We start from the raw sequence: 12,256 nt of genomic DNA on the forward strand, positions 1-12,256 counted from the left end.
CTCCGGTTGCTCGGGGGTGACTGTGCTTAGGAGCTGTAACAAAGACTGTGGCAAATACTACAAATCAATTTATTTCGTTTTATTGATTTGGATTAACATTGCTTATAATTACTAATTTCAAAGATTTACAAAAAAATGTTTGCTCCTGTTCTGAATATTTTTATACTCTTCATAGTAACTCTTCCTCTTCCACACGGACATTAACAAGAAGAAGAGGACATTTCACAACCATCACAACCTGAAGAAAAGCGGTCCCCGCTTGAAACGTTGGTGCAGTAAAGACAGGCCTTTCCTGGAACTCCTCCACTTTCGTTTTACGTCCAACCGGCCCGTTGAACCTTTTTATCGTGTATACAAATATATATATATATATATATATATATATATATATATATATATATGTATGTATTATGATATGCTTACTTTACATGCTACGTCATCGCATAGGGGTCAAGAAGAGGGAGACATTCGCTCTAGAAGAAATCCAGGGAACCTTTTTATAAAGAAAACAAACACAAAAGAAATACTTCCGAGCATAGAACAAACTCGCTTCATACGGTTTCTCGATTTGCTAACCCTGAATAAGTTTGTCAATTGTTTTGTAGTTGTTGATTTTGTTAAAATTGAATGCACTTGCAACAAAATATTTTACGTATGCCTTCCAAACGCATTTTTATATGATGTCAGTTTTAATTCACTGTTCCTAAAGAAACACGAGTTTGATGCATTTATTATGCTGATGAAACATGCCCTGCTTGAAAACTGCAATGGATTGTTCAGTGCCCAAAAACATCACACGTCTATGTTTTAGCAAGCTACAAATCAATGTGCCTTAAGAAACGGCTTATTCAATGAGGCCAAAGATAGCTTAGACTTATAACATTTATCTGCGAAGAGAGACTAATATCTGACACTGAACATAACCTTTGAGATTGACATTTCAGTCTAAAATGTGTTAGCGATTAGGTTGAACCAATTACGATGAGGTTCGATTAAACTGTTTATTTAATTAAAACTTTGAGGAATACACAAATGGGCGATTATATAAGGGTTACAGTTCCAGAGCGGTGCTGCGTCTCGCTCGGCGTCGTCCGATGGAATGCCCTTTCTCCGTGGGCGAGGGCGGTCGCCTCCGAAGCTGTTGCTTGCGGGCACGCACGCGGGGCTCGGGTTTCACGGCAGAGAGGCCCCGTCTTGGGGGCCCGAGTATTCTCCAGGGACCGTATAGCAACTTCTGTCTGGGAGCAGCCGGGGTCGAAGGCCACTTACGAGCTTTTGCATTCTTTTCTTATTTAAATCGCTTGATCGTTAACACTCGGCCTTCCTACTGCTCAACCGCCCCCGGTTGGAGTCTTGTCGGAATATGTCCCCGAAATGAGCCTCCGAATCTCAAGTCGCATTTTGCGTGTCTTCGTCGCACTCCGAGTCCGGCGACTGGTTGTCGTCGCTGCCCTCGTCACAGGGAACGAAACGCTTCATCTTGTCAACAGCTGCTATTCCGTCGTAGAAACGCTGTGAGCGTTGAGTCTCGGGGAGGTCCTGCACTCTGTACCTGTCGTGGGGCAACTTCTCCACAACAATGTACGGGCCTCTATATTTTGGACGCAGTTTCCGTGACTCTCCCGTTGCGACTGGCTCTCGTTCGAGTAACACCATATCTCCTGGTTTGTAGACAGGCGCAGTTACTCTTTTCTTGTTGTAATGTTCTCTCTGCTTTTCTTGGTCTTGGCGTATGTTCTCTATTGCCTTTTCCCGGAGCTTGAGTGCAGTAGAGTTGAGCTCGTGCGCGAGCGCGCTGTCGACTTCATCACCTGTTACGTTTCGGGGGCAAAAGTTGAAAAGCAGACTGAAGGGCGTCGCTTTGGTCGCTCGGTTCAGCGTGTTGTTGATACCCCACTGGACCTGGGTCAGGGTTTCGTCCCAGTCCTTTCCATCGCTCCGTTTTGAAAGGCTGGCAATGGCGGGTGTTATCATTCTGTTATATCTCTCGACCTGCCCGTTAGCTCGGGGCGTGCAGGTTGCATTTTTCACGTGGATGACGTTGACAGACCTGCAGTACTGTATGAACTGTCGGCTGGTGAACGCGGTTCCCTGGTCGGTGACCAATCTTCGCGGCGCACCAAAAGTGGCGACCAGGTCCCTGAGGAAATTCCTCGCGTAGCCCGACGAAGTGCTCCTCACTGCTCGGAGGATGACGAACTTCGTAAAGCCGCCTACTGCCACAATGATGTGCGTGTTGCCGCTCGTGCTGCGGACGAATGGGCCTAAATGGTCCATGTGGAGAGTGTCAAATGGTACGGCCGCTTTTTCGATGCTGTGTAGCTTGCCTGGTTTTTTTCCGGACGGAACTTTGTGATACAAGCACTCGAGACAGCACGCAAGATGCCGTCTCACGTACCGACGCATCCTGGGAAACCAGTACATCTTGGTGAGCAAAGCCATGGTCTTGTCGAGAGCGAAGTGTCCTACATCGTCGTGGCATCGTCGCACAATCTGCCAGCGAGCTCCTCGTGGCACTACCCATAGTAGGCGCTCTTCTCCGTCATCGATGACTCTCTTGAAAAGCTTTCCTTCTGAGAGTGCGTACTCTTTCTCGATACGCTGCGACTCCTTCGTCCTTGAGGGCTTCTTTAGTCTTTCCTTGATTCCTAGCAACGTTCGATCTGTCTGCTGAGCTAACACCAACCAATCGTCGTCGGATAGCTCTGTAGCAAAAACACTGGCGCAGTTTGCGACATCCATTACTTCAGGCTCCGACACAGGAGCCCTGCTGAGAGCGTCGACGTGGGCCATCTTATCTCCCGGTCGATGTTCCACTTCGAACGTGTAGTCCTGTAGCCGCAGATACCACCTTCCTATACGTGGCACTAGGTCTCTCTTCGACAGCGTGGTTCGCAAGGAGTTGCAATCCGTGACGAGAGTGAACTCGATCCCATACAAGTACGGCCGAAGCTTCTCAACTGTCCACACAACTGCCAATGCTTCGAGTTCGTAAGAGTGATATCGCTCCTCGTCTTGCGTCGTGCGGCGGCTGACGTACATAACAGGGTGCATCAACCCGTCCGCTTGTTCCTGTAACAGTACTCCTCCGAGGCCAAACTTGCAAGCGTCTGTGTGCACCTCCGTTTTTGCACCGTGTACGTAGAGTGCCAACGTAGGCTCACTCATTAGGCAGCCCTGCAGCCTCCGGAACGCAGCCTCCTGATCGGTCGTCCAGTGCCATTCCTCTCCTTTACGAAGCAGCGTGGTGAGTGGCTTTGATATCGTGGCAAATCCAGCCACAAAGCGTCGGAAATAGCTGCACAAACCGAGGAATCGTCGGAGATCATGGACGTTTGTCGGCACTGGGAAATCAGAGATGCCCTTTAACTTGAGGCTGTTGGGTTTGATGCTCGAAGCCGAAATCTCGTATCCCAAATAAGTGATTTTCTCTTGAAAGAAACAGCACTTCTTTAGGCGCAGCGTGAGTCCAGCGGTCCTCAGAAGCTCGAGAACCTCACGTAGAATAGCCAGCCCCTCCTCAAATGTACCCGAGGGGATCAACAGGTCGTCCATGTAGGCCATGACCTTCGTGTTCCGGAGGGAGCCGAACACAGTGTTGATCATGCGCTGGAACACGCTCGGTGCATTGACCAAGCCAAAAGGCATGCGGGTGAATTCGTAGTGTCCGTCCGGGGTGACAAACCCGGTCTTCTCTCGGCTTTCCTTGGAGAGGGGCACCTGATAGTATCCAGATGCGAGATCGAGGCTAGTGAACAACCGTTTGTCGTGGAGCCTGTCAAGCTGGTCGTCAATCAGCGGGAGCGGATATCTGTCCTTCTTGGTAATTTTGTTGAGGGCTCGGAAGTCGACACATAGCCGCTTCTCCCCTGTCTTCTTCGCCACCAGTAGGATAGGGCTTGCGAAGTCTGAGCTTGAATCTTGGACAACACCTGCCTCCTTGAGTTCCTCGATCATGCTTCGAACAGTCTCTCTCTCGGAGTGCGCAAGACGATAAGGCCTATACGTTACAGGCGTGTCATTCGTGAGCTCAATTTTCATCTCGGCTACATCAGTGCTCCCGATTTCAGACAAAGAAGTGGCAAAGCACTCACGGTATTCGTTGATCAGACCGACGAGTCTATCCCGTTGTGCTGGAGTCACGGATTCGCCCATATTGAGGTCCGTCGCCTCAATCAGCTTGTAGTGTTGCTTTTCGTCACCGCGCACACTCTCCTCCGCTGGGGTACGCTCCTCGTTGCACCACTCGGCTCGAACGACTTGTTCTCCTTCTTTAAACGTAATCTCATGATCTGCCACGTTCGCCACTGGCAGGACGTATTCTTCGTTGCAGTTCCTCTTCAGAACACAACTCATGATCCCGTGGTCCTGATCCAGTCTTCCACAGTGTCGTCGGTCAACGAAGATGTCTCCTCCTGACTCCTCGCTCGTATAGAGGGTTATAAAGCCCACATAATTCGGAGGAATTACTGCAGCCTCTTTGGCCCAGAGGCTCACTCGGCGTGGCGCAAGATCAGGGATTTGGATGTTTCGCAAGGTTCCATCTTCCTCTCCCGATTCCTCGCGCTCCTCGAATATGCGGAGAGTGTCTTTTCTACGAATGATCGTGACGTGCAACTGTTCCGTGAACGGCTGGCCAATGAGTAGCGGAATTACCTGGACGTCGTCAGGAACGATGTATACGTCGACGTCCGCTGTTGCCTCATCCACCGTCAGTACAGCTCTTGCGCGCCCCAGTGGTGTCGTCTGTCCTGCTCCGTAGCCGCTAATCGTGAAAGGGTGAAGGAGCTTGTCGTACGGGAACGCCAACGATATCGCGTCGCTTTCTCGAAGAGTCACACATTGGCTACCCATATCCACGAAAGCGTTGACCTCCTTTCCGTTTAGGTGCGCTTTCATGAAATACTTAGCGTTGGTGTCGGTTGGATTTTTCGGTGACTTCCCGTGCTTGCATGCTTGGGTGAGGACTGCTCCCGGTTTTGGAGATGTGTCCGACTTGCCAGATCTCAGGCGGCAATCTTTCGATTCATGTCCGGTTCGATTGCATATACCACATCGAGGTCTTTTTTGAGGCTTGGGGCATGCAGCAGAATAATGTCCGTATGTAGAACAATTGAAGCAGAGGGGTTCACCTTTTTCGTTGAATTTTCGCAGGGCGTTGTTTCTGCCAGTTGACGCAGTGTTCACAGACTTCGTGTCACGAGATGTCATCGGTGGGGGTTTGGTGATCTTGGGCTGCGTCTGTCTGAAAGTGTCCACCCGTTCATCCAGTCTCTTCATACAACGCAGAAGTTCTTCGGGGTTGTCGTACTCGCGGACACTCAGCGATCGCACCATGTCCTCGGCGTGTAATCCTGTCACAATATATTCCATGCAGGCCTCGTCGTCCAAGTTGCATCGCCGTGCCTTGGCTAGCTTATCGTAAAAGTAGATCTCCATGCTTTCGTCGCGTTGTTTGCGACGTGACTCCATCTCTCTAAAAAGATGCTGGAATCCGGCGCTCGATGGAAACGCTCTCTTCAGCTCGGTTTTCCACTCATCCCACGATCGCTGTGCAGTCGTGAGTCCGTCGTACCATGTTTTCGCCACTCCTTGAAGTTTGACGAGGGCGAAGCATGTCGTCTGCTTGTCGTTCCACCCGTAGGCAGCCGCCAGATTATCCACCCTGCTGATCCACGCCTCCACCGTTGGCTGTGTTTTGGTCGAGGGGTCGTACACTGGCACAAGCTGGGCGCTCGCCGTGGCCAGCCGGCCGTCCGTTGCACTCGTAACGTCCGGAGTGACATGTCGTTGTTGCGTTTGCCAGAGTTGAGCAGCACCGCTCATCGCCTCACGCACCGCCGTCTGGATGGTCGCTTGCATCAATGCCTGGAAGTCGAAGGAGCCACCGCTGTCGTTCGGGGGCTGTCCTTGTGCGTTCGGCATTCCTGCGTTCCCTCCATCAGGCGGTGTTCCGTTACCCACCTCCGGCAGGGGGGGCAGCGGAGTCGAGAAGGGGTGTACGCCCGGCAGGCTCGTTGCAGTCACTTGGCTCACTTCTTTGCTTTTGCTGGCTTCGTCGCCGCCAACAACGTTGCTCGTTGAAGTAGCCTCGCTGCTTGCCGGCCGTGCATCTTTCGTTCCCTTCCGTTTCATGATGAAGAGTTTGGTGGCCGATTGACGGTTTGGCTTTTTGGAATTGATCCCACTTCTGAAATGTTAGCGATTAGGTTGAACCAATTACGATGAGGTTCGATTAAACTGTTTATTTAATTAAAACTTTGAGGAATACACAAATGGGCGATTATATAAGGGTTACAGTTCTAGAGCGGTGCTGCGTCTCGCTCGGCGTCGTCCGATGGTATGCCCTTTCTCCGTGGGCGAGGGCGGTCGCCTCCGAAGCTGTTGCTTGCGGGCACGCACGCGGGGCTCGGGTTGCTGACGTCAGGGTAGCGTGTTTATCAACACATGACACTCTTCCCTCCTTAACAAAACAAAGGTTTGTAAATTAATCTAGGCTACTTGGCCTTCGCTCTGTAATCATCGGCTTGGTACTTGTCGGGAGGGCGACGAATGCGGTTGCTTCGCCGCCGTGCCGGTGCTTCACCTTGAACCCTTCCGGCGGTGGACGTCGCTTCTCCGGCGTTGCGGGGAGCCGTCTGAGCCCCATCGAAGTCTGCAACGCCATGAGATGAGGTTGCTGGTGATGACCTCCTGTTGCCTTCGGCTAGACCATCGGAGTATGGTGATCCCTCGTTGAGAGGTTGGGGTTTTCGTGCTGATGATAGGGCACGGTCGTACAGTTCTTCAACTGCAGAACTGGCCTCTGTTGGCTGGCTGTTCTTTCAAGGGTTGCGTTGATCATCGGGTTGGCTGTCCGGGATCGCTGTAACGTGTTGACCTGATGTAAAAGGTGATCTCGGTGTAATACACCATCGTTTCCGCAAGTGGTCAGCATGGGTAAATCGCACGTTGTCTTTTATTCTGACGAGGTACGTAGCGGGGCTGACGACTTGTTCGACGATTCCCTCCTGCCATGATTCGGCTTTTCCTCACGTAGTTTTGACGTAAACCTTCTCATTGCCGCAGATGAACTCCGCTGGTCCTCTTTGCTGATTCAGTTGGTCGGCGCTCCTTTGTTGACGGTCTGCCATGTCACCTGCAAAGCGTGGCTTGAGCAGGAACAACTTTATGCGAGGCACTCACTTGAGGAAGAGCTCCGCTGGAGTCCTTGCCGTCAATGAGTTTGGCGTGCCCCTGTACACAACAATAAATCCTTAACGCGCTCTTGTGTTGTGCGCTTCACTCCTGCCAAGTTGTCGCAAAGAACTTACTTGAGCAACGCTGTATTCGTGGTTCGCACCAGTCTTTCAGCGGCTCCGTTCCATGCAGCGTGGTAGGGAGGTGTCCTCGTATGTCTGATACCACGGTGTTGCAGGAAACTCGTCCGAGGTAAACTATGGGCCGTTGTTAGTTACAAGTTCCTCCGGGTAGCCATAGGCTGGAAGAGTGTGTCTAATTTCTGGGCTGTCTGTGCACTTGTCGTTTTACTGATGCAAAAAACTTCGATCCACTTGGAGTAAGCGTCGACCAGCACGAGCCGGTTAACTCCGTCTTTGACTGCGCGGTCCGCGTGAACGCGTTGCCACACACCGGTTGAATAGTGCCACGGCTCCAGTGGACCTGGAGTTTTCGCTGGGAGCACGCTTTGGCAAAAACGACAAAGACGTACCTTGTCTTCCACTTCCTTGTCGAGAAGAGGCCACCAAACGTAAAACCGGGCTAACAATTTCATCCGAGTCATACCTGGGTGGCCTTCGTGTAGTAGAGCGAGCACGTGTGCTTGCATGGTTTTGGGAATGATGACCCGAAGTCCCCAAGTCAAACATTCTCCTTCCACTGACAGCTCGTCCCTACGCACAAAGAAGGCTTACATTTCTTCGGGATACTTTTTTGGCCACCCCGAGAGCGAGTAGTTGATAACTGCCGTGAGGACCGAATCACGCTTTGTTTCCCTCGCCACTTGTTGGGCGGTGAGCGGCATTGCGTCGAAGACAGCTAGACATTCTGAATCGTCACCCTTGTCTTTCGCCGCTAATGGCAGCCGTGATAACGCGTCCGCAACTTCCATGTTGTGGCCGTTCCGGAACTTGAGCTTGTATTGATATGCGGAAATTGTTACAGCCCATCTTTGGATTCTTGCGGCTGCTAGTATTTGAATTGGTTTGTTCTGTCCTAGAATGGGGGGGGGGGGGGGGGGGGAGGGGCAACCAGAGGTTGGTTATCAGTGTACAGACTGAAGCCACGTCCATACAAATACCGGTGAAATCTTTTCAGGCCAAAAATAATAACAATCGCTTCCTTCTTTCCTTGCGCATAGTTACGTTCACTGCTTGTGAGAGTGCGCGAGGCAAACGCTATCGGCCTTTCACTTCCGTCCGGCATTTTATGAAAAATCACAGCTCCCAGACCGTATGCAGATGAATCACAGCCGAGACCGATGGGCTTGGTTGCGTCAAAGAATGCGAGCGCATCGCTGTTGATGATCATGTCTTTCGTGGCTTCGAAAGCCCTCCTGCATTGTTTTGACCAGTGCCATTTTTTCTTTCTTCAACAGTGACTAGAGGGGCTCGGCCACCGTTGCAAAATTTCTTAAGAACTTGGCGTAGAAGTTGAAAAGTCCCAGATAGGCTCTCAGTTCTCCGATGTTTGTTGGCTCGGGTGCGTCTCGGATTGCCTTGATTTGAGTCGATGTCGGGTAGATGCCTTCGGCCGAAACCTAGTGACCCAAGTAAACAACTGAGTCGCGAAAGAATCCACATTTTTCTTCATTGACCGCGATGTTATAGTCGCTTAGCCGTCGCAAAACGTTTGGGACTGTGTTGTAGCAGTCTTGCTTGCTACTGCCCGTGACGACAGCATCGTCTATGTAGCATCCTACGTTAGGGATGCCTTCCAGAACCTCGTCCATCAGTGCCTGGAAGATTGCGGGCGCACTGGCGATTCCAAACGGAAGTCTCTGATATTCAAAGAGTCTCAAGTGCATGCTAATCGTGAGCAGGGGCTTAGCCTCTGCGCTGAGCTTCAACTGCTGGAAAGCGGAGGAAAATTCCAAGACGCAAAAGCCCTTGCCACCAGCAAGCATGTAGTAGAAGTCTTCTGGCAGCGGCAGCGGGTAGCAGTCAGTCTTTAGTACTTGGTATATGGTCACCTTATAGTCTCCGCAGAGCTTTATTCCTCCGCCGCGCTTGGAAATGACTACTGCAGGTCACTCGTTTCACGATGCCGTCGCTTTCTAACCTACGTAGTTCTGCCGCAACGGCTTCCTCGGTTGCGAATGGTATAGGCATCGCCTTGCAGTACACTGGTGTGCTGTTCGCTTTTAGGACGACCTTTGCCTCGTAGTTGGGCACAACTCCAGGTGTGCTGCGGAAGACTTCTGGAAACTTCTCCTTTAGAGACTTGACTTTGACTTCCTTTGTTACTGCACAGACGCCTTTCCAATCAAGTTTCAACTCTTCTAACCAGTCGCGACCTAGTAGTGCGGGTACAGTTCTTTGGTTATCTTCTTCCACAAAAAGGGGGAGCGTCGCGCTGCGTCCGTTTCGCTCTACGTTGACAGCTGCCTTTCCTTTTATCTTCAAAGGTTCTCCAGTGTATGTTCTTAAACCTCCGTTTGTTTGCATGCGACTTTCGCGAAGTTCGCCTTGTAGACGCTTTCAGGAATCAGCGTGACGGCTGCGCCCGTGTCTAGCATCATAGAGATCGGCTTCCCCTCAATAGCCAGCCGGCAACGGCCAGGCGGCGCCAGCAGGGTGAGAGCGCACGGTTATACCCTGTCTCGTTAACTTGGCAAAGGGAGAACGATAAGCACCACATTGCGTGCCGAAGGCTTTGAAATGCGCGACGTATACGAGCCCAACGAACACATATTGGAGCATGACGCAGCGAAAAGCCTGATACTTCTTCGGAATTGAGGCGCGCTCCGCTGATACGCAGTCACGTTCCGATTGGCCCGCCAGGGCCGTAGCTTCCGCTCTACTGGCACGTTACGCGATCATGGCTTCCTGGGATACCCAGTATTTCTTGCTTCAGACACTAGGCTAAGCGGCGCCACCAGAGTAAAAGCTCGCGTTCGAACAATGCAGCAGCCACTCCCAGGGATACCCAATATTTCTTGCTTCAGTCGCTAGATGGCGCCAAACCAAACAGCATTGCAGGTTGCCTATATTGACGGAAACCTTGTACCCACGCTTCTCGCTTGCTGCACAAAGCACGACGTGATAAACTTGCTATGCTTCGGAGTCATCGTCTGACGTATCAACATAGTTTATCGGACGCCGTTTTTCTTGGCACATTGCGTCCAAATGTCCTCCTGTCTTTGCGCACGCCCGGCATTTCGTATTTGATACCAGCATCGGTCATGCGCGTGTCCTTTCCCACGGCGATAACAACCGCGTTTCGTCTTTGATGCGCCTTCCTTCTTTAATCGTGACGCGTGCGTTTCCCGCTTGTTTTCTTTTTCTTGGTTCTTTCGTCGTAGCGCGTGCGTTTTCTCGCATGTGCTGCCGCTGATAGTGTGAACTTCTGTCGGTCTCGCTTCTGCTGTACGCAGCTCGCTGGTTTGCCGTGATGCGAGTTCCTTTTCGAGAGCTATTTTACATGCGCCTTCAAAAGGGAGACCCTCCGTAGAAAACAATATTATCTGTGTCTCTTCGTCGCGTAAGCCTGCTACTAGGCGGTGTCTCAAAGCTTCATTCAGAAATGCCTTGAATTCGCAGTTGTGTGCTAGGTGCTTTAATTCTGTCATAAAATCCTTCACGCTTTCACCTTCTTCCAGCATTCGCCTGTTGAATTTGCAGCGTTAGGCAATTACGGAATACACCGGACCTAAGTGGTCTTCTAGCAACTCCCGCACTTGTTCGAAAGTTTTGTCGGTGGGCTTCTGTGGAACTAGGATTTTCTTAAGCTTCTCGTAAGCCTGGCCACCCACCACGTTTAAGAACAACTTCAGCTTTTTCGCCGCGGGTACTTCGTTAATGTCAACAAAATTTTCAAACCTCCCGAAGTACGACCTATTGTTGTCGCTCTCTGGATTGAACTCAGACATGCCTCCTAGGCATTGCTAAAGGGTGAGGTGTTGACATAATGTCGGTCGAAATAGTGCACTTATCTCTTCCGTTGATCTTACCCGCTCCGTCCTCCGTCGTTTCCGTGACGGCTGCTCCTGGCTTCCGCGGTGCTGCGTTGTTACTTGACTGGCCGTTGTGCTGAGATGCCGCCATGAAATCCCATCTTCGTCGTCAACTGTTCTATCGTGGCAGAGATACGGATACCAGACTCATGCCGGAGCGAAACGAACGAAAAGAACGTTCATTCGTTGCGTACTCTTTTTACATAGTCGCCGCTATCAGGGCGATGACGTCAGTTGCTGACGTCAGGGTAGCGTGTTTATCAATATATGACAGTTAACACGACTGGAGGCAGCCGTGTTAACTATAGTTAACCATGGTTAACACGAAAGTCAACTCCATAGACAACACTATAGCCAACAGAATGGTCAACAATACAGTTAACATCATAGTTTGCTTTAGTTAGCCATAGTAAACCACAGTACTATGGTTCACTCAGGTTACCCCTAGTCCGCTATACTTAACACAACAGCCAACTCACCACAATTACAGGGTATATGTAGGTCTGGCAGGAAAGAATGCGCGGAAAATTCCTTTAGAGTGCAGCAGAATTTTTTAATAACTCGCTTTTGAAAAGCTTATACTTCCCTTTTCCAAATATTTTGTGACAAGAAGCAGCCAACTAACATCTTGAGTGATGTTTCTTTTTGTTCTTTTTGAGCGACATGCTTGTATATTTCGGGGCTTTTGTTTTCTACTATGGACAATGGCCGGTACATTACCTTTCTTAAAAGTCGGTGTTTCGTCATCACCCAAAATTGAATAACGCCTTTATTACGTAATGCTTCGTTCACTTCCTCTTGTAAATTGTCGTTATTACTTTGTTGTACTCCAGGGATGAAATTTTGGGTTTAGGAGCCCACGTCTTTATTCTTCATTTCGTTTACTTAGTCTTAATCCTTCATCTGGAGAACGTCATCCTCGCTCTTGCTCTCTTCAACTATTCCACCCTTTAGTGGCTGCGATTTTATTTGACAATCGAGAGATAATTTAATCATACTAGCCTTATACCATATACCCGGAATGCGCTAAGCAACGACTGTTTCATATACCTTCTGGTTTTCAGCTTATTTCAATGATGTTTG

General features: G+C 50.3%; 1 pseudogene; it reads right to left on the reverse strand.

The window, feature by feature from the left end:
* Window positions 1–10,309: 10,309 nt before the first annotated feature.
* Window positions 10,310–11,920, reverse strand: LOC115321941 (annotated as a pseudogene).
* Window positions 11,921–12,256: the final 336 nt, after the last annotated feature.

Source organism: Ixodes scapularis, unplaced genomic scaffold (genome assembly GCF_016920785.2).
Source record: "Ixodes scapularis isolate PalLabHiFi unplaced genomic scaffold, ASM1692078v2 PGA_scaffold2__306_contigs__length_199485367, whole genome shotgun sequence".
Classification (NCBI taxonomy): Eukaryota; Metazoa; Arthropoda; class Arachnida; order Ixodida; family Ixodidae; genus Ixodes; species Ixodes scapularis.